A 19,126-nucleotide genomic window follows, 5' to 3' on the forward strand; every position below is an offset into this window, starting at 1 on the left:
ATACCAAGAATTTTCGTATTTATGATAAATCAAATTAAATAACTTACATGCACAGTCATGCACTCCAACTCTAAGGTAAAAAGCAACTAAACAATTGTACTACATAAGTCATTTGCTTTGATTTATTGTAAAATGAAATTAGGTATATATTTACAAGGGGGTGGAAAAATTTTGTGACCTGAGTAAGAAAGGTAGTGGTAGAGTGTTAAAAATTTCTGTACTTAATGCACAACACTTTAAATAAGCTTCGATATGGTCTTTTTAGTTTAATAACAGGTTCCAAAGTTATGCAAATGAGGAAAGATGGACCAGTCATCAACATCTGGGGGAAAAGGGGCTAAGGTCAAACACAATTCAAGATATGGTTGCAACAGTGGGGGAGGATGCTCTTTACTATTCCATGGTTAAGATGTGAGCAGCAGTTAAATGAAGGAGCCTGGAGGATGATCCATACTGTTGAAGACCTGCAACGTCCATCACTCCAGAAGCTGAAGACAGTGTACATGATCTTGGTGATGATTGATTGATGAGTGACAGTTTGGTACACTGCCAGCATCTTAAGCATCTCATCTGAATATGTGTACCACAAAAAAAAGAGGTTCTCACTACAAAAAAGATGTCAGCACAATGAGCCAAAGATGTTGATAGCAGATCACAAATTCACATGAGTTGTCAAGTCAAGTGAAGTAAACATTTACATTGTTTTCGAGGCAGATCCAACAAATTTCCTTGCAACGTTTGTCATGATACATGGGTCAATCACTTTCAGTAAGAGATAAAGGAGCAGTCCAAACAGTGGAAACACAGCTTTTCTTCCCCTCCAATGAAAGCCAATTTGATTCCTTCTGCTGGCAAGATGATGGCACTGGTTTTTGCATTGAAATGCTGATAGTGTGTTGCTAGTGAATTACCTTCAGAAAGGGCAGATCACAGGAACATATTACACAAACCTTGTGAGGTATTTGCATAAAAATACCAAAGACAAATGCAGAGGAATCTTGTTCCACCAGGACAATGCACCCGTTCACAAATCTGTTACTGCTATGGCTACACTGAATGAGAGTAATGAAATCTTGGACCATTGCTATTATTCCCAGATCTAGTACTGTCAGGCTTTCACCTATTTCCTAATTTGAAAAAATACTTGGCTAACATCCATTTTCCCACAGAAGTGACATCACTGCTGCAGTGGATGCAGTCCTGGAGGCTCAAGAGGAAAACTTTCTTCGCAGCTGGAATCAACACATTGCAACATCGGTGGCAAAAGCGAATTGGCTCCAAAGGGGGACTATGTTGAAAAGTAACATGTTACTAGATTCCCCAAATAAATCCTTCATATTCAGACCATGAACTTTTCAAAAATCTCAGTATCAGCTGTATGGTGAAAGGAAGACCTGGGCTTTTGCTACACCAACCAAACAAAAAAAAAAATAAATAAAAAATAATAATAACCCACTGATTTGTCTCTCTCTCTCTCTCTCTCCTCACACAGGCTTTTTCCAGCTGAGATTTGAACTTCTCCAAGCTGACAGCCTCAACCACTCATGGAGGCAACTTATTCCAATACTAACTACTATACTATTCCAATACTAACTACTCATTGTCTAAAAGAAAACTTCCTGGAATTTAATCCACCCACTGTAATTTGAATTTAGGGCCCTTGGTTCTGGAATAATTTATAACAGTGAAAATTTCATCCTCAGTCATTTTACTTTCACCTCTCAGAGCCTTATCCACCTCATTTAAAGTGTTCTAGTTTCCAAGCTCTGCAGCCCACATATTTGAAGCCTTTCCTCATATGGACACCCTTTTGCTGATCTCAACCAGGTAAAATTACACTAAAATTATTGAAAATTATAGAAAATTATTACTGAAAATTACTGAAGTTTTTCTGCATATATTTTCATTGACACAATCTGAGCAAATGTTAAGATCAGAAGGTTTAAAACAGTAGTGCAACTAACGAAAAGAGGAGAAGAAATCAAGATGATCACCCATTTAGAATTTTTGTAATGCAAATGAACCTAGTGGTGACAGTGAACAAAGGATAGATGCTCTAACAGAGAAGACATCACTAAATTGTGATTTCAGGAACTCACTGAAGTACATACCTGAAATTATTAACCGTGAACATTGTGAAGGGCTGTTGAGCGAGATCAAGAATGTCATGTGTGGTTAGGACTGCTTGGTATTATAATAGACAGTCAAAAATTATTTGACCATTACGCTGGAAAAATAGCATTTCAAATAGACATCAGAGTTCTGAATGATTTGTAGAGCGGAGAGGATTTGTAGAGATAGAGGGAACAGATGAATTTGACAAAATAGGTAAATAAATTTTCTGACAAGGAATATCAGAGTAGGTATATGCATAAGTACCACTTTTAAGCAGACAGAATTATAGAGGAATTAAATTATAATTAGGGAAATGAGATGATCAGTAGTTGAGGCATGTAACAATTATTCAAACAGGACTCTGGGGTTGGGTATATTCATATTATGATTTTTTAGCATTTCTCACCAACCATTGAAGTAAAAACGAAAACCAAAATCTTAAAAAGCTTTATATTTAAATTTACAATAAATTTACAGTAGATCAAACAAAATAAATGTGATTATACAAATAAAATGTTACTGATAATAAAATACTGAATTAAGATAGAATAAAACAAATGTAGTTTACAGTGAATGTACAAATAAAATGATAATAAAATACTGAATTAAAATGCAATAAAATATACTAGATTAAAAGCGCTAAAATAACTGAAGCTTTCAAAGGCTTCTGCCTTCTTTCTCAACAGTGCACTTCTATTCTGCGGTGCCTCATTATATACCAGCAGGTTCACGGTGCATCTCACTTAAACGTGTACTGTTCCCGTACATGTTGGAACCGGAAGCAGCTCGGGAGCGTTCCAGGCGAAAACGTTCATCCCCTCCAAGGATTATCGCCTCAAAGAGGGGATGAATGCGTGTACCCCCTGTCTCTATTTATATTATTCCCAATAGAACTAATTCGTAGGCTCTCGAGCCACTTGCGGTCCCAAAATCTATGCGCCCGATCAGTGATGACTGCTTCGTCCGGGGAGATATGATGTTGCTTCTCCCAAAAATGTTCAGCTACAGCAGATTTACCATAATCCGCATTTCTTATCGCGTTTGTGTGCTTCCCCAGATGATCTTTGAGGCATCGTTTTGTTTCCCCCACATAACACTCCCCACAATCCGGGCACTTAATGCTATATACGACCCCACTTATATTTTCTTGTGAGATGGGGTCTTTCACCTGTGACACGACCGTGTGCAGCTTCCGACCTGGGAGCTGCACACAGCGCGTCTGGTAATTCCTTAGTATACGAGCTATACGCTCAGTTAAACCCGGATAGTAGGGAACGTATGCGGTGGCCATCGGTGTGAAGGACTCACATGTGCTCTGCCCTCCACTAATGTATTTCTCTATGATCCTCTGGGGGTACCCACACTTCAAAAGATCCGCCGTAACACGCTCATAATCTATTTTTCTGTCCTCTGAGGTACTACAATGCGATTTTGCCCTATCTACTAGTGCTCTTATCACACTGTTCCTGTGATGGTTGGCCTGAGCTGAGTTGTAATGTGAGTATTGGCCTTTGCACATAGGGTTTCTAAACACTTTTGTTTTCAAACACTGGCCTTCTCTACAGATCAACACATCCAGGAATGGCAAAACCCCTCCTTCTTCTACCTCAGAGGTGAATTGTATGAACGGGGAGACACTGTTAAGAAAATTCAACGTCTCATCTTCACTCCCTTTCCGAATAATTGAAAACGTATCATCAACATATCTTTTCCACAGACGCATAGGGAGAACCATATCATTGAATAATCTAGCCTCGAGCTCCTCCATAGCTAAATTAGCTATGATCGCACTGATGGGGGAGCCCATGACTGCACTGATGGGGGAGCCCATCAGTGGCCTACGAATTAGTTCTATTGGGAATAATATAAATAGAGACAGGGGTACACGCATTCATCACTCTTTGAGGCGGTAATCCTTGGAGGGGATGAACGTTTTCGCCTGGAACGCTCCCGAGCCGCTTCCGGTTCCAACATGTACGGGAACAGTACACGTTTAAGTGAGATGCACCGTGAACCTGCTGGTATATAATGAGGCACCGCAGAATAGAAGTGCACTGTTGAGAAAGAAGGCAGAAGCTTTGAAAGCTTCAGTTATTTTAGCGCTTTTAATCTAGTATATTTTATTGCATTTTAATTCAGTATTTTATTATCATTTTATTTGTACATTCACTGTAAACTACATTTGTTTTATTCTATCTTAATTCAGTATTTTATTATCAGTAACATTTTATTTGTATAATCACATTTATTTTGTTTGATCTACTGTAAATTTATTGTAAATTTAAATAAAGCTTTTTAAGATTTTGGTTTTCGTTTTTACTTCAATGGTTGGTGAGAAACGCTAAAAAATCATAGTATGTAACAATTACGATTATGTCAGGAAAAGTAAGTGGGACTTGGTGAAATGTATATGGAAATGAACAAGATTGAGATTTGAAATGAGACCATGTATGTTTGTGAAACAAATTGAGAAGTCTCTGGGAGATTTGGTTCTTTATGCGGATAAGTTTGTTCTATTAGCCTTAATATTAATGATATATTGATGCAGATAAGGTAAAATTTGGGGAGAGAATATTTTATCTTAATTTATTAAATTTTTAAATATGGTGCACACAGAGCTAGACGCACAAAACTTAACTGTTTTAAAGTTACATCCTCAAACATAAAAAACACTGGATCTCTCCATGATGCCCATCTTAACCTAAAGATATTACTCAAACAGCATGGCAGAAGAGATGGGAGATGCCTATACTCTGTTGCAGACACCCAAGCTAGTTTACCACCAGGTTATGAGCACATACCACCTGGTTTTGCCACTGCATATTCAATACAGTATAGGATGGAATGAGAAATAATGAATTTCATTTGCACAAGGATAATTTTACTCATATGAGTAAAATTAGATGTCTACTAAACAAATTCAAAGTTGGTGAACAGTGCCATATTAGATAAAAATCAATGTGCTCAATTACTAAATCAGAATTTCTTGATAATTACTATGATATTAACATACATATCTAATGTCTCCTGGTAGTATAGTAACAGATATATAAGTATAAATCATAGGAATCTTATTAACAATCTTATGATTCTAAAAGAAATGAAATAAATAATGGATTATCAAGCACTACTAATGTAAATGAAACAAAAAATTCCAGCTGAAATATTTATTCCTGTTGCCAAAACAGTCTTAGAGTGTGCTAATGTGAATGCCTATAATAGAAATCAGCTAAACAAGGGAATTATCTAATTACAAAACAATAACTTCAATAGTTAATTCTGAAACAGAGAAATTCAAAGGTTTGAATAAAATAACTATATTCCTCTTTTTTGCTAACTTGGTTAAGTAGATATCAATAAATTCATAGATGCTCAATACAATCACATAAATCAATGGTAATTTTACATTAATTGTTAAAAATCTAAAATATAAGAATATGCTAAAATTAACTCTAAAACTATTACTATAATAATCAGAAAACTGCTGTCTTTTGAAACAAAACAAAAATATTTGCAAGATACATGGGATATGTACTATTTCTGTTTCTTCCACTGAGAGCCGAAAACAATTAAATAGACTAAACAGTAAGGAAACAGTAAATAATTTGGATGGTACTTTCACTAATAAACTTTTAGCTGTGGTTAACAAAGAGATGAACTCAGCTCCAGAAGAAATGAAACCTGTAACAAAACTATTTAAAGGGATAGATATCAGAAATGGCATGTGGTTACATAATCTATCTGAAACTACAAATATCAGTAATGGTGCAAGTATAAGTAGTTGTTCAGGCAATAGTCCTATAGTAGGATCTCAATTTTTATATTTTATTGTTTTTTCTTACATAAGATTGTGCATAAATTCAAAAGAACAACTTTAATGGAGAAAGTAAGATGTGACAAAAGATCCTGTTGGGAAGAGATTGGGTTTTCTTGATGTTTCAGAAGCTGCTCCGGGTCTCTTCTTGTGAGGAAGTATTGCAATAAAGGGAAGGGATGACTACAATATACTAATTAGCCATAATTATGAAAGCCTCCTTGGATTCAGGGCAGATTTGGAGATGTGAAAATATACCCCAAATTCACAAAAGGGAATCAAAGGGTGACATGAATAATTACAGACCAGTTAGTTTAACTTCTATTCTGGGGAAAATAATGGATCGCTGGTTAAAGAAGCATTGCAGGATCATCTAGACAACACTGCAGTTATAGTTCAGACACAGCATGAATTTATAGGGAAGTCTTGTCTGACCAATTTGATTGGATACTACAATGCAGTCACAAAGGAAATGGATGCAAAAAATAATTTTGATATTATACACTTGGATTTCAGGAAAGCTTTTGAAACTGTTGCATATGGAAGGCTACTGTTCAAATTGGAGCAGTATGGCAATAATGGCAAGGTGCTACTATGGATAAACAGATGGTTGAGTGGGAGAAGACAGAGTGGTAATCAATGGACACTGCTCTTCATGGAATAATGTTATTAGTGAAATTCCCCAGAGTACGATGTTGGACCCAATGTTGTTTTCTATATTTATCAATAATATTGATGAAGGTATATCAGGTTTAATATCCAAGTTTGCAGACAATACGAAGGTTGGCAGGGTTATTAATGCCAGTAAAACCAATACACTACTGCAACAGGATCTAGAAAAGTTGGGCGGATGGGCTGAGAGTTGGAAATTGAAGTTTAACATTGACAAATGCAAGGTACTGCATATGGGTAGCAGTGACCCCAGACTGTGGTTAACATACCGACTGCACAGTACTGCATTCAGGGTAGTGGAGAATGAAAAAGATTTGGGGGTAAGTGTATAAATTAATAAGTACTCTGAGCAATGCACCCAAGCTACCAGAACAAGGAAGTGATTATCCTGTAGTATAAGGCAATGGTTAGAATGCATCTCGAGTCTTGGAAGAAAGGGTGTTTTACCAAGACAGGTTTCAGTTCTGCAAATTGCAGCATCATTAGCAAAGGCACATGATGCAAGAAAGCAAGCTTATATAGCATCAGCCAAAAAAAAAACCCTTATTTCACCCATTCACTCCCTTCAAATATTTGTCAAGTTCTGCCTTGAATCTATTTAAAGCTATCAACTTCTACGACGACAGATTGAAGTTTGTTCCAGCAATCAACCACCCGCTGGTTAAAGGCAAACTTCCACACATCTATCCTACAACCATCTCTCCTCGATTGAATTTATGCCCTCTCAGGCGATTATTCTGAGCAAGAGGAAAAATCCCATCTGCATTGAGCATGCTCAAACCATTCAAGCCTTTATACACCTCAATCAGATCACCTCGCAGGTGCCTAGTCTCCAGACACTGTAATTTGTAAAACTTAAGCCTTTCTTCGTAAGCCCTTTGTTCGATTCACTAATCTTGTTGCCCTTCTATGTACTCGTTCCAACAGCTCTACATGCTTCTTAAATGAGGGCTCCACACCTGTATACAGAACTCAAGGTGTGGCCTGACTATTGCCTTTTACAAGGGGATAATCACCTCCTTATCCCTGCTAGAAAAATTTCTGTATATCATTAACAAGACACCATGAGCTACTCTTGCAGACCATCTGCACTGTCCAGAAAACTTCATATCTGCCTGCAGAACCACCCCCAGGTCCTTTTCATTCTCAACCACAGTCAGTGTAGTACCACAGAGTTGATACGTTACTCTGGGATTACTGTTTCCCATGTGTAATACCTTACATTTGTCAATGCTAAACTTCATTTGCCATCTCAGCCCATCTGCATTAATGTCATTAACAACCCTGCCAACCTTCATATCATCTGCAAACTTGGACATTAAGTTGATATGCCATCATCAATATCATTTATAAATACAGAAAACAACAATGGACCCAACACTGAACCCTGAGGGACTCCACTAATAACATTAGTCCGCGAAGAGCAGTGTCCATTGATTACCACTCTGTCTTCTCCCACTCAACCATCCCTTTATCATAGCAGCAATTTGCTTCCAATGCCACACTGCTCCAATTTGTGTGCAGCAGTCTTCCATGTGCAACAGTATCAAAGGCTTTTCTAAGATCCAAATATATGATATCAAAGTTATTCTTTGCATCCAGTTCCTTTGTGACTACATAATAGTATCCAATCAAATTAGTCAGGCAAGACTTCCTCTTAACAAACCCATGCTGTGTCCAAGCTATAACTGAAGTCTTGTCTAGATGATTCTGCAATATTTCTTTAACCAGTGCCTCCATTAATTTCCCTGGAACAGAAGTTAAACTAACAGGTCTGTAATTACCTGTGTCTTCCTTTGATCCTCCTTTGTGGATTGAGGTCACATTTGTATATCTCCAGTCCATAGGTACCTCCCCTGAGTCCAGGGAAGCTCTCATAATTATGGCTAAGGGTTTGCTTACTTCCTTTGCCACCTCCTTTAATATAACTGGATAGATTCAACCACACCAGGTGCCTTTCTTGTATTTATCTTCAACAATTTCTCCTCCACTTTACTCTCAGTTATTACAAGATTATCTAGCTTACTGCCAGAGTTGAATACACCTCTGGCATTCCCCTCCCTGAATAACTCCTCATGTGTGAATGTCGATGCAAAATATTCATTTAGTTTGTTAGCTACCTAAGCAGGATCATCAACAGTTGAACCATCGATATCAAGTGGACCAATCTGATTCATCCCCTTCATTCTAGAGTTTACATAAGTAAAGAACTCTTTGCTGTTTTTCTTTGCATCCTTTGATAAAGATTTCTCGTAATCTGCCTAACCGCCTTTGTAACTTGTTTACAGACCAGATTATATCTATCATAGGCACCTGTTGCACATATTAATTTATATGTATTCCATGCATTTTTCTTCTCTGTCACATGTCTAATTAGTTCATCTGACATCCATTTAGGCCTAAATCTTGAACAATATTTCTTTGTTGGTATGAAGAGCCAAGCAGCTTCCACAATTAATTCTTTGAATGCTTCCCATTTTGAATTTGCTGTTGGTAACATCATCAGTTGGTTCCACTGTATAGAATTTAAATACTGTTTCAGACCACCTTTATGAAAACAAAAACCTCTCCCTTTACCCTTGATGGTAGTTACTTCTTTGAGTAAATTCCACTTCAGCAGACTGAGATCATTGCCACCTAGTGGTTCCTTTATCTGCAGATTCTAGATGCATGAAGAATCACTATTGATAATCACATCAAGAGTATTACTCCCTCTAGTTGTCTCCCGAACATGCTGCTATAGAAAACAATCATCCAATAAATCCATAAAAGCCTTGCTAGTGTGTGAGTGACCAACTCACGAATTCCAGTCAATATCCAGGAAATTAAAATACCTCATTATAAGACACTAATTTACTGGCCCACTCTATTTCTCTGCACAATTGCTCATTATACTCATTCATTAAGCCTATAACACACAACTACTCTCATTTTTCCTTTCCCGGTGCTTACGTCACACCAAACAGACTCAACATTGCATTGTCCACCCACATCAATTGGATACACTTCCTTAGATTTTGTGTTTCTTAACTAACAGCATAACCCCTCCTCCCTTCCTGTCCTGTCTATCCTTTCTGTACACATTGTACTCTCCAAATTCTAGTTCTGCACTGCTTATGTCTATTGCATTCTATATGCAGTACCTTGCATTTGTAAAAATTAAACTTCAGTTGCCACTTGGCCCATCTGACTAATTTTTCTACATCTTGTTGCAGTAGCATACCATCAATGCTGTCATTAACCACTCTGCAAACCTTCGTATCATCTACAAACTTAGACATTAAACCTGATAAACCTTCATCAATATCATTAATAAATAGAGAAAACAATAATGAGCCCAGCACTGATACCTGTGGGACTCCACTTATAACATTAATCCAAGGGGAACAGTGCCCACAGATAACCACTCTGTCTTCTCCTCTCCAATTTGTATAGCAGTCTTTTATGTGCAACAGTACCGAAAACTTTTCTGAAATTTATGTATAAGAGGCCAAAATAATTTTGTTGCATCCAGTTCCTTTGTTACAGCATCATACAGTCAATCAAATTGGTCCAACAAGACACCCCTTAACAAATTCATGCTGTGACTTCAGTAAAATGGCACTGTCTAGATCAGCTTTCTCAAACTGTGTTCCGTGAAAAATCATAATTAATAATTTTAAAAAAATAAATAAAATAAATAAATTTTGCATATTTGTAGCATGCACCACTTTTGTATAATTATAATATTTAACATAATTTTTTTTCGGTTATTAATATACTGGCATAGACTAATAATCAAATAGACTGCGGGACACTATTTTGGCGGGCTTTGCATAGAGAAAGTATGTGTAGAGGTAATGACATCTACGAAAAAGTAGCAGTGTGGTGATCTAGTATGCTATTCGTATGCAATTTAGTCTGGAGTACATGGGTTGAAGGAGAGGAGGAAGCGAACCGATATGATAACTAAACTCACTTTCTTGTATAAATTTTATTTTGATAATTATTAGCATTTTGAAATATTATTATTAAATTATGTGACCATGGATTTGTGGTTGAAAAAAGGAACTTTAAAATGAGAAGCAATATACTTCTAGTAGTGCAACTGTGGTTGATGAAAACAAACACAATATTGTCACACTTCAAAGTGAGGATGAACAATTGCAGCCTTTTCTTCCCCAAAAATCTGAAGTGAAAAAACAGGAACCAACTAATAAAAGACCAAAACGAAAGTATAATGACAGTTATTTGAATTTCAGCTTTACATGAATTGGAAATAAAGATGCTCCTGATGCACAGTGCATCATGTGTAATAAAATATTAGCGAACAGTTCTTTGGCTCCTGCTAAACTTGTGTTCCGTGAATATGTTGTGAGATGAAAGCGTTCCGTGAATATGTTGTGAGATGAAAAGTATTCCGTGAATATGTTGTGAGATGAAAAGTGTTTAGTGACTAAAAAAGTTATGGTAGCGCTGGTCTAGATGGTCCTGCATAATTTTTTTAACCAGTAACTCCATTATTTTCCCTGGAACAGAAGTCAAGCTAACAAGTCTGTAATTACTCATGTCACCCTTTGCTACCATTTTGTGAAGTGGGGATACATTTGCACATCTCCAGTCCATAGGGATCTCTCCTGGATTGAAAGATGCTCTCATAACTATGGCTAAGGGTTTACCTCCTTTGCTGCTACACTTAATATGGTGTGCAAAAATTAAGGACCAGTCAGGTTTTTACCTGTAGCTTCTCATAGGAGTGGCCTGGATATGGGAAACGCATACTAATGAAACCTCGTGAGATACAGAAATGATGAAGGAAACAACAATGACACAACAACAGAAACAAAATAGTACAGAGGGACTTTATTCAAAAATGGCAACATAGCACTGGCTACCATGATACAGATGCATCACTGGCAAAGATGGAACAAAGGGAAGAGGTGGTCCTCAGTAGGAGATATGGCCACCTCTAATGTCGATGCAGGCTTTGCACTGCCTGTCCATACTTAGAACAATGTTGTTGATAAGTTCTTGCGGTAACATCATCCATTCCTCTGTCAGTGCCATCTTCATCTGGTGAACATTTTCTGGCGGGTGTCGATGTGCCGCTAGGCGTTTACCCAGAGCGTCCCATATGTGTTCGATGGGATTTAGATTGGAAGAACGGGCAGGCCAATCCATACGAACAATGTCCTCACTTTCCAAAAGATATCAACAGCTGCAGTGCAATGGAGTGTGGCGTTATCATCCATAAACACGAACTCGGGGCCAATGGCACCTCGGAACAGACGCATGTGGGGAAGGATTACCTCAGTACAGTAACGTGCACCGGTTACAGTACCGCCTTCCAGTATCTGGAATTGTGTACAGCCATCCAAGATAACGCCTCCCAAGACGAGACCAATGCCTCAACTGCCATATCGATCCCTTTCAGTGATGTTTGCGGGGTGATACCGTGTGCCATCCTCTCACCAGATTACTTGGCGTCCAGAATCGCTGCGGAGACTGAATCTACTCTCATCAGTAAACAGTACCTTAAGAAAATATTTTGGTTTAGAAATAGTGTTGGTCCTTAAGTTTTGCACACCAGTGTAGATCTCATCCACCCCAAGGCACCTTTTTTATGTTTAGCTTCAACAATTTTTCTTACACTTTCCTCTAAGTTTTCACAAAATCATTTAAATCACAGTTAGAGTTCAATAAACTTCTGGCATCCCCTTCCCTGAAGAATTTCTCGTGTGAATGCAGATGCAAAATACACATTCAGTTTGTCAGAAATCTGAGTAGGATCATAAAGTTAAACCACTGATACCTAGTAGACAAGTGTGATTTATCCACTTCCTTCTAGTGTTTATATAAGTAGAGGTCTTTACTGTTTTTCTTTGCATCCTTTGTCAACATCTTCACATAATCTGCTTTAGTTTGCCCAACCTCATCTGTGACTTGATTGCAGACTAGTTTATATCTACTGTAGGCATCTGTATCACCTATTGATTTATATGCTTTTCATACATATTTCTTTTCTGCCACAAGTCTCATCAGTTTGTCTGATGAGACAACATTTAGGTCTAAGCCTTGAAAAGTACCTCTTTGTTGGTATAAAAAGCAAATTAGCTTCTACAATTACATCCCTGAATATTTCCCAATTTGAATTTGCTGTTGGTAACTTGATCACTACGTGAGACCATCCAATCATCAAGTGAACTGGCTCCATTTTTAATCATAGCATCTTGCAATGCCAAAACTTTGCATACATCATATATTATATACATTTGTTGCTATTATCTAAAATTCTGAAGCAACCAAGTTTTTCAATTCTTGTTTATTTCAAGTTTCAGTTATTAACAGTGAAGATAATGTTCACATGCAAGTGTTAATACACAAATTATGAAAAGATAATACACTTTCATTATAAAAAATGGATTTTTCACTGTTGTGTTCATAACAGATTGAAAATAAAGTTGGCTTCAAAAAGAACAATTTTGAATAATTTCATGCCTTTATTATAAGCATAATAATGCTAGAAATAAAGTCCAACAACTTTATTTCTATGAAGATAGATATCTATGAAGTAAATAAAACTAACTAGGTAGAAAGCAATCTTCATTCACATTAACAAAAATTCAAGCCTTAAGTAAATGAATAATATCTATAAATAATAAGATTTGAATTAAAATATGCATGAACATAAAACCTTAGTAACAATAATAAATATATACATGACATGTATTACATGCAGATATAAATGACAAAAAAAAAAAAAAAAAAACCCATAATAAAATATACAGAAATGTAAATAAACACCGCAGGCAAAAAATACACATACACACACACAATAGTTTTGGAGTAATTTTAGAACAAATCATTGTAATAAGTAACCAACTGTATATGTTAAATCTAGTCTATATACACAAAAAAGTTTTATAACAAATATTTTAAACTTTAATCAAAATTTTGTCTCATAGCCTTTTTAGTCGAAAAAATATCTATAGTTTTGTTGAAACTGACAGAATTCGCTACACCATTTTATATGCTAAGTCGATCTTGGCCTATTGTGTTCCTTATATATGTTTTAATTTTGAAAAACTCCTTTCAGCACCAGCCACCGTAACCGGCAAGGTCAAGAATATAAAACATGCCATTATAACACCTGTAACAAATGCAGATAATGACGTGTTTTTAATTAAAATAAGGTTGCACAAGTCCCGGACTGAATTAAATTTTGTAATTTCTTGTCCTAAAGATGATCTTAAATTTAATAGCTGCTATGGAAAGTCATCAGAAATATCTTTATTGTATCGGTTTTGAAATTCTACAGCCGCTTGTTGCAGAGCTTCGTCGCTAAAAGATGAGTGTTTTAAAACTATCTACAACATTTTTTGTATTAAGAAATCTAGATTTTAATTGATGTATCACAATGTCTATTGTTGCATAGTATATATCAACTTTAAACCGTCTTTCAGAATCTTGAAGTCGTTCGTCTTGAGCTAAATCTTCAAACTTTTTTTAACTTTCCTATTGCATTTGTTACTAATTAAATTTATTCCCCAAGATCTTGCTAAAGAAAATGCAAAACTTTTACTTTCTTCATAATTATCTCTTAGCAAAACCATAGAATTTAAAGATGTCTCTAAATGACACATTGCCTGACCGAGATCTATATTTTTTTTGTTGCAGTAACTTTGAAATTAAATTAATTGATTCCAATATTTTGTAATTTAATACCAAAAGGAAAACAAATTCTAACGTTTCCATTTTTTTTTTGCAAGCCTGGCATATTTCGTCTTTTTTTTTTTTAGACACAATATTATTTTTGCTAACGTTTTTAGGACATCTGTAAATCTATAGCGCAAAGATAGTAAACAATCAAATCTTGATGACCAACGCATCGGACTTAATTTCTTTAGAGTAATTGCTGATATAGTGCTAGCGCTATCATTTGCATCTATATTCTGTTTCTGATTCAATAGATCCCATCGTACAATACTATCCGCAAAAAAATGAGTAAATATTTTCAATTATGTTATAAAATAAAAGACACGTCAGCTACTTTTTTCAGAGCATCATTAATTACTAAGTTTAAGTTATATGCCACACAATGAACATAGTAGGCATTTGGAACTTTTTGTAATATTCTTGATTGCACACCGCTATATGCCCCACTCACTGTTGCGGCACAATCATATCCTTGACCTCGGCAGTTCTATAAATCTAGCCCTTTGGATTCTATACAGTAAATAATGTCACTTTCAATTTTGCTAGCTGATTGATCTTTTATACTATAAAATCCCCAAAATCACTTATTTATAATGATTTCTGATGGTATTTCATTTTCTGTTTTTACAGTAACATAACGAAATATTTGACTCATCTGATAAGTTTTTGTGACATCCAGGGTAGTGTCCATGATTACGGAGAAAAACGGCGCAGACTTTATTTCATCAATAATAACATTTTTGACTTTCTTAGATAAAAGCATAATTTCATTTTGAATAGTTGGACTCAAATATGTTGACTGGTAATTATGTTTTGAAATTAATTCCTTTAATATGGGATCATAGTTTGATAGAAGCTCAATTATAGACAAAAAAATTCCACTTTTTATATTTTTATCATTCAGATTTTCTCAGTGACCTCTGAATGCCATGCTGCAACTGCTTAATACTAATGTAACATGAATAATATGTTTCAAAACTTGTCTACAGAAATTTTTTCTTTACTTCTATCAGTTACTAAATCAGCATCAATTGTTTTATTTGTGTGCCAAAGATCGTATGTTATACAAGCAGAAATGGGAACAGAGGAAGCTTTAAATTAAGTCTAACTTAAAATTTAAGTCTCATTGGTGCAACTGAGCATAAAAAATAACTGTTCTAACGTTTATATTTATGTTAACCATTGTTGACACTGATCAATTCGACTTACATCCTTCGCTTACTGCACACGATTTATGGTTATGACATATTGGTCTTCTTTCCTGAATACAAGTATCTGTTTACGTCTGCCCCCCCCCCCAAGCTCTAATTTTTAACCCTAACTTGAAAGTTGTCTCCCCCCCCCCCGAAAAAAACTAATAATTTTTACTCAGTTTACAAAATTGAAACTTTCAATATATATAAACAGAAGTATATTCTTTGATTTCCTACCTTTAAATTGCAGCAAAAACTGTTAATTCACTCGAGCTTACGTCATTAGCGTTACCAAGGTGATCCAAGGAGAAAATAAAAATGTAAGCAACTTTCTTCTGAAAGTTCAGCATTATTATTTGCGAACAATATTTTGCATTGTCGCTCTATCACAACATTTTGCTTTTACTGCTTTTCGTGATTGTTGTACAAAAGAATTGCAATGAATTGTTTTTGAAAAACAAAAATATCGCATTTCCTTTCTTCAGTATGTACTGTATCTACTAACAAAAAATCAAGGAAATTAATCTATTGGAAACCACAGTGGAAACGGAAGGGAAAAAAAAAAAAAAAAACTGTCGTAAAACTGATCACCACAATGCGCATTTCATAAAAAAAAAAGTTCGCTTTATTGTAATTGTTTTTAGAGGACTAAATCGGAACAGCAGTTTCACGATTGTATATTTGATCTGCTTACGAAATTTCAAGAAAATATTTCTATTCATAGCTGCGTTATAAACTTCGAGCCGACCGGGCTAGCCAGGTGGGTAAAGTGCCTGCCTGGCAACCCAAAGATCGCAGGTTAGAATCCCGCATCAGGATTCGAACCCCGCGATTCTTGCACTGCTTCTATTAGAAGCAGTGCAAAAATCACTTTCACCTCTGCCTGTGGCCACTATTAAACTTTTAGTGTGTGAAACCCCCCCAAGCTAGCAGTTTTCCGACCCACCTAACGCTGCCTCGATAGCATCAGCAAACACTCTTGCACCACTTCTATTTAAGTGTATCCTATCCCTGTAGAAGCAGTCTCTCCTGGTCTCCTAAGAGCTGCAGATAGACCTCACAAGTGAAACATTGGCCCACATGTTCATGCAGAATCTAGTTCTTGCTGGCAAAACATGCCTCATATTAAGCAACCACTGCCACCTGCCTGGATGGCGAGCCATGCATGATTGGTCCATGGACTCGTGTTGCTTGTGGCGCACACACACACACGAAGGCATCTGTCTTCGTGTTGCCTCAGGTATTTGGACTCAACTGACCAGCACAATCGTTTTCAATCCTTCAGTGTCCAACCCAGTGTGTTGCTGCATTCACTGTCGACGATGATCAGCAGTGAGGTGAGGGAGTCTCTTGGGTTGATTGCTGTGGAATCTCATATGTTTGAGTGTGCACTGAATTGTCATTTGGGATACTATTTTTGCATTCCCATATTGTATTGTGATGTCAACTGTCACATAGTGACCTGCTATTAAGCCTGTACAACACACAGCACCCTTCACTTACAATGAATGTCCACCTTACGTAATCCTTTACAATTCTATCAGTGGGAGTGGTTTGATTCATTTAACACCATTCTTTGTAAACCTTAACAACAGTGGGCGTTAAACAACTGACTATACATGCTGTTTCTGATGTGGAAGCATCCAACGCAAGCTCCCACAATGATGCCCTATTGAAACTCCATCCCACAACTGCTACTTTATGACTTTGGCTTGCATGACCAGACGCAAATTACCACTACCCTCAGGGCTCAGTGTTGGGTCCATTATTGTTTTCTGTATTTATAAATGATATTGGTGATGGTATATCGGGTTTAATGTCCAAGTTTGCAGATGATACAAAGGTTGGCAGGGTTGTCAAGGACACTACTGACACTATGCCGCTGCAACAGGATCTGGAAAGGTTGAGCACATGGGCTGAGAGGTGGCAAATGAAGTTTAACATTGACAAATGTAAAGTACTACACATGGGAAACAGCAACCCCAGAGCAACGTATCAACTCTGTGGTACTACACTGACAGTGGTAGAGAATGAAAGGGACTTGGGGGTTGTTGTGCAGGCAGATATGAAGTTCTCTGAGCAGTGCAGACGGGCTGCAAGAGTAGCTCATGGAGTATTGTCAATGATATACAGGAATTTTTCCAGCAGGGATAAGGAGGTGATTATTCCATTGTATAAGGCGATGGTCAGGCCACACCTAGAGTACTGTATACAGGTCTGGAGGCCTCATTTCAAGAAGGATGTAGAGCTGCTGGAACGAGTACAGAGAAGGGCAACAAGATTAGTGAATGGAACAAAGGGGTGCTCTTACGAAGAAAGGCTTAAGTTTTGCAAATTACAGTGTCTGGAGACTAGGCACCAGCGAGTTGATCTGATAGAGGTGTATAAAGCCTTGAATGGTTTAAGCATGCTCAATGCTGATGGGATTCTTCCTCTAGCTCAGAAAAATCACCTGAGAGGGCATAAATTCAAATTGAGGAAAGACAGATGTAGGATAGACGTGCGGAAATTTGCCTTTAGCCAGCGGGTGGTTGGTTGGTGGAACAGACTTCCATCCCTTGTGGTGGAGGTTGATAGCCTAAATAAGTTTAAGGCTCAGCTGGACAGGTATTTTGAACGAACAGAGGGGTGAAGTGGAAGTGGGTTTTTTTTTTTTTTTTTTTTTTTTTGGCTGATGCTGCATAAGCTTGCTTTCTTGCATCAAATGCCTCTACTAATGCTAATGCTAATACTCTCGTATAGGAAGCCGCTTGGTTTTTTACACCGCACGCTATGTGGCACAGTCCATTAATGGATGGAAGGCTCACAATTTTGTGATCACTGAGTGTATATACCCAGTAATTTGATGTGTGTGTATGACAGAGAGAGAATTGAACTATAATTAATTATAAGTGAATTAATTATAATTAATGAGATAACTCGATAAGGGTAAAATGCTGCACAATGCTCCTCATTAATCGCTTGTGACGTCAAAATTTAATGACGTGAAAGACACAAAAGGTTAATAACAAGCATCATGCAGCATTTTATTTACCCTCATTGTTACATTTAATTCAACACTTCTACTTTAATACAACTTACAATCGAGGCAGTCTCTGTGCAGTACAGACAGGTAGCAAGGAAGGTCACAGTGCCTAATCAATGCTCTATTGAGCATCTTGAAGTGGTGGGGAAGATCATAATCCCTGTGTATTAGGCAATAGTGAGGCTGCACCTAAAAAAAAAAAAACATTCGGGCTTCTTGAGAGGGTCAAAAAGGCACAAAATACACATGGTAAAACTGGCAAAATGTTCTTGTTTATACGCAGCACGATCACCAGGTCAGCGTAATTTACAATAAATCAATCAATACAAATGTTAATCATATTTAGCAGTCACAGGCTTGAACCCCAGTCCACTCAACAGCATGTGCTGCTGCACTCGTGCTCCTGACCACTTGGCTACAGCAAGCCTATGGTGGCCATATGAGGAAAGACTTTGACTAAATGGCCTATAAAAGCTTGGTAATAACTAGGTACCTCAGAGGAGATCTGACTGAGAGGTCCATAATGCTCTAAGAGGAAGCAATAATATCAATATAGGTGGAATTTCAGTTTTAAATTATGCTGGAACTTTGGTGATATAAATTCAAATTACA

General features: G+C 36.9%; 1 protein-coding gene across 4 annotated transcripts in view; it reads right to left on the reverse strand.

Annotated features, from left to right (window-relative positions):
- The window catches only part of LOC150081578 (DNA polymerase beta-like), a 235,180-nt gene that overhangs the window by 120,428 nt on the left and 95,626 nt on the right, over positions 1-19,126 (reverse strand). The gene's annotated exons all lie outside the window — the stretch shown is intronic.

Source organism: Mastigoproctus giganteus, chromosome 8 (genome assembly GCF_048544385.1).
Source record: "Mastigoproctus giganteus isolate SK-2022 chromosome 8, ASM4854438v1, whole genome shotgun sequence".
NCBI lineage: Eukaryota > Metazoa > Arthropoda > Arachnida > Uropygi > Thelyphonidae > Mastigoproctus > Mastigoproctus giganteus.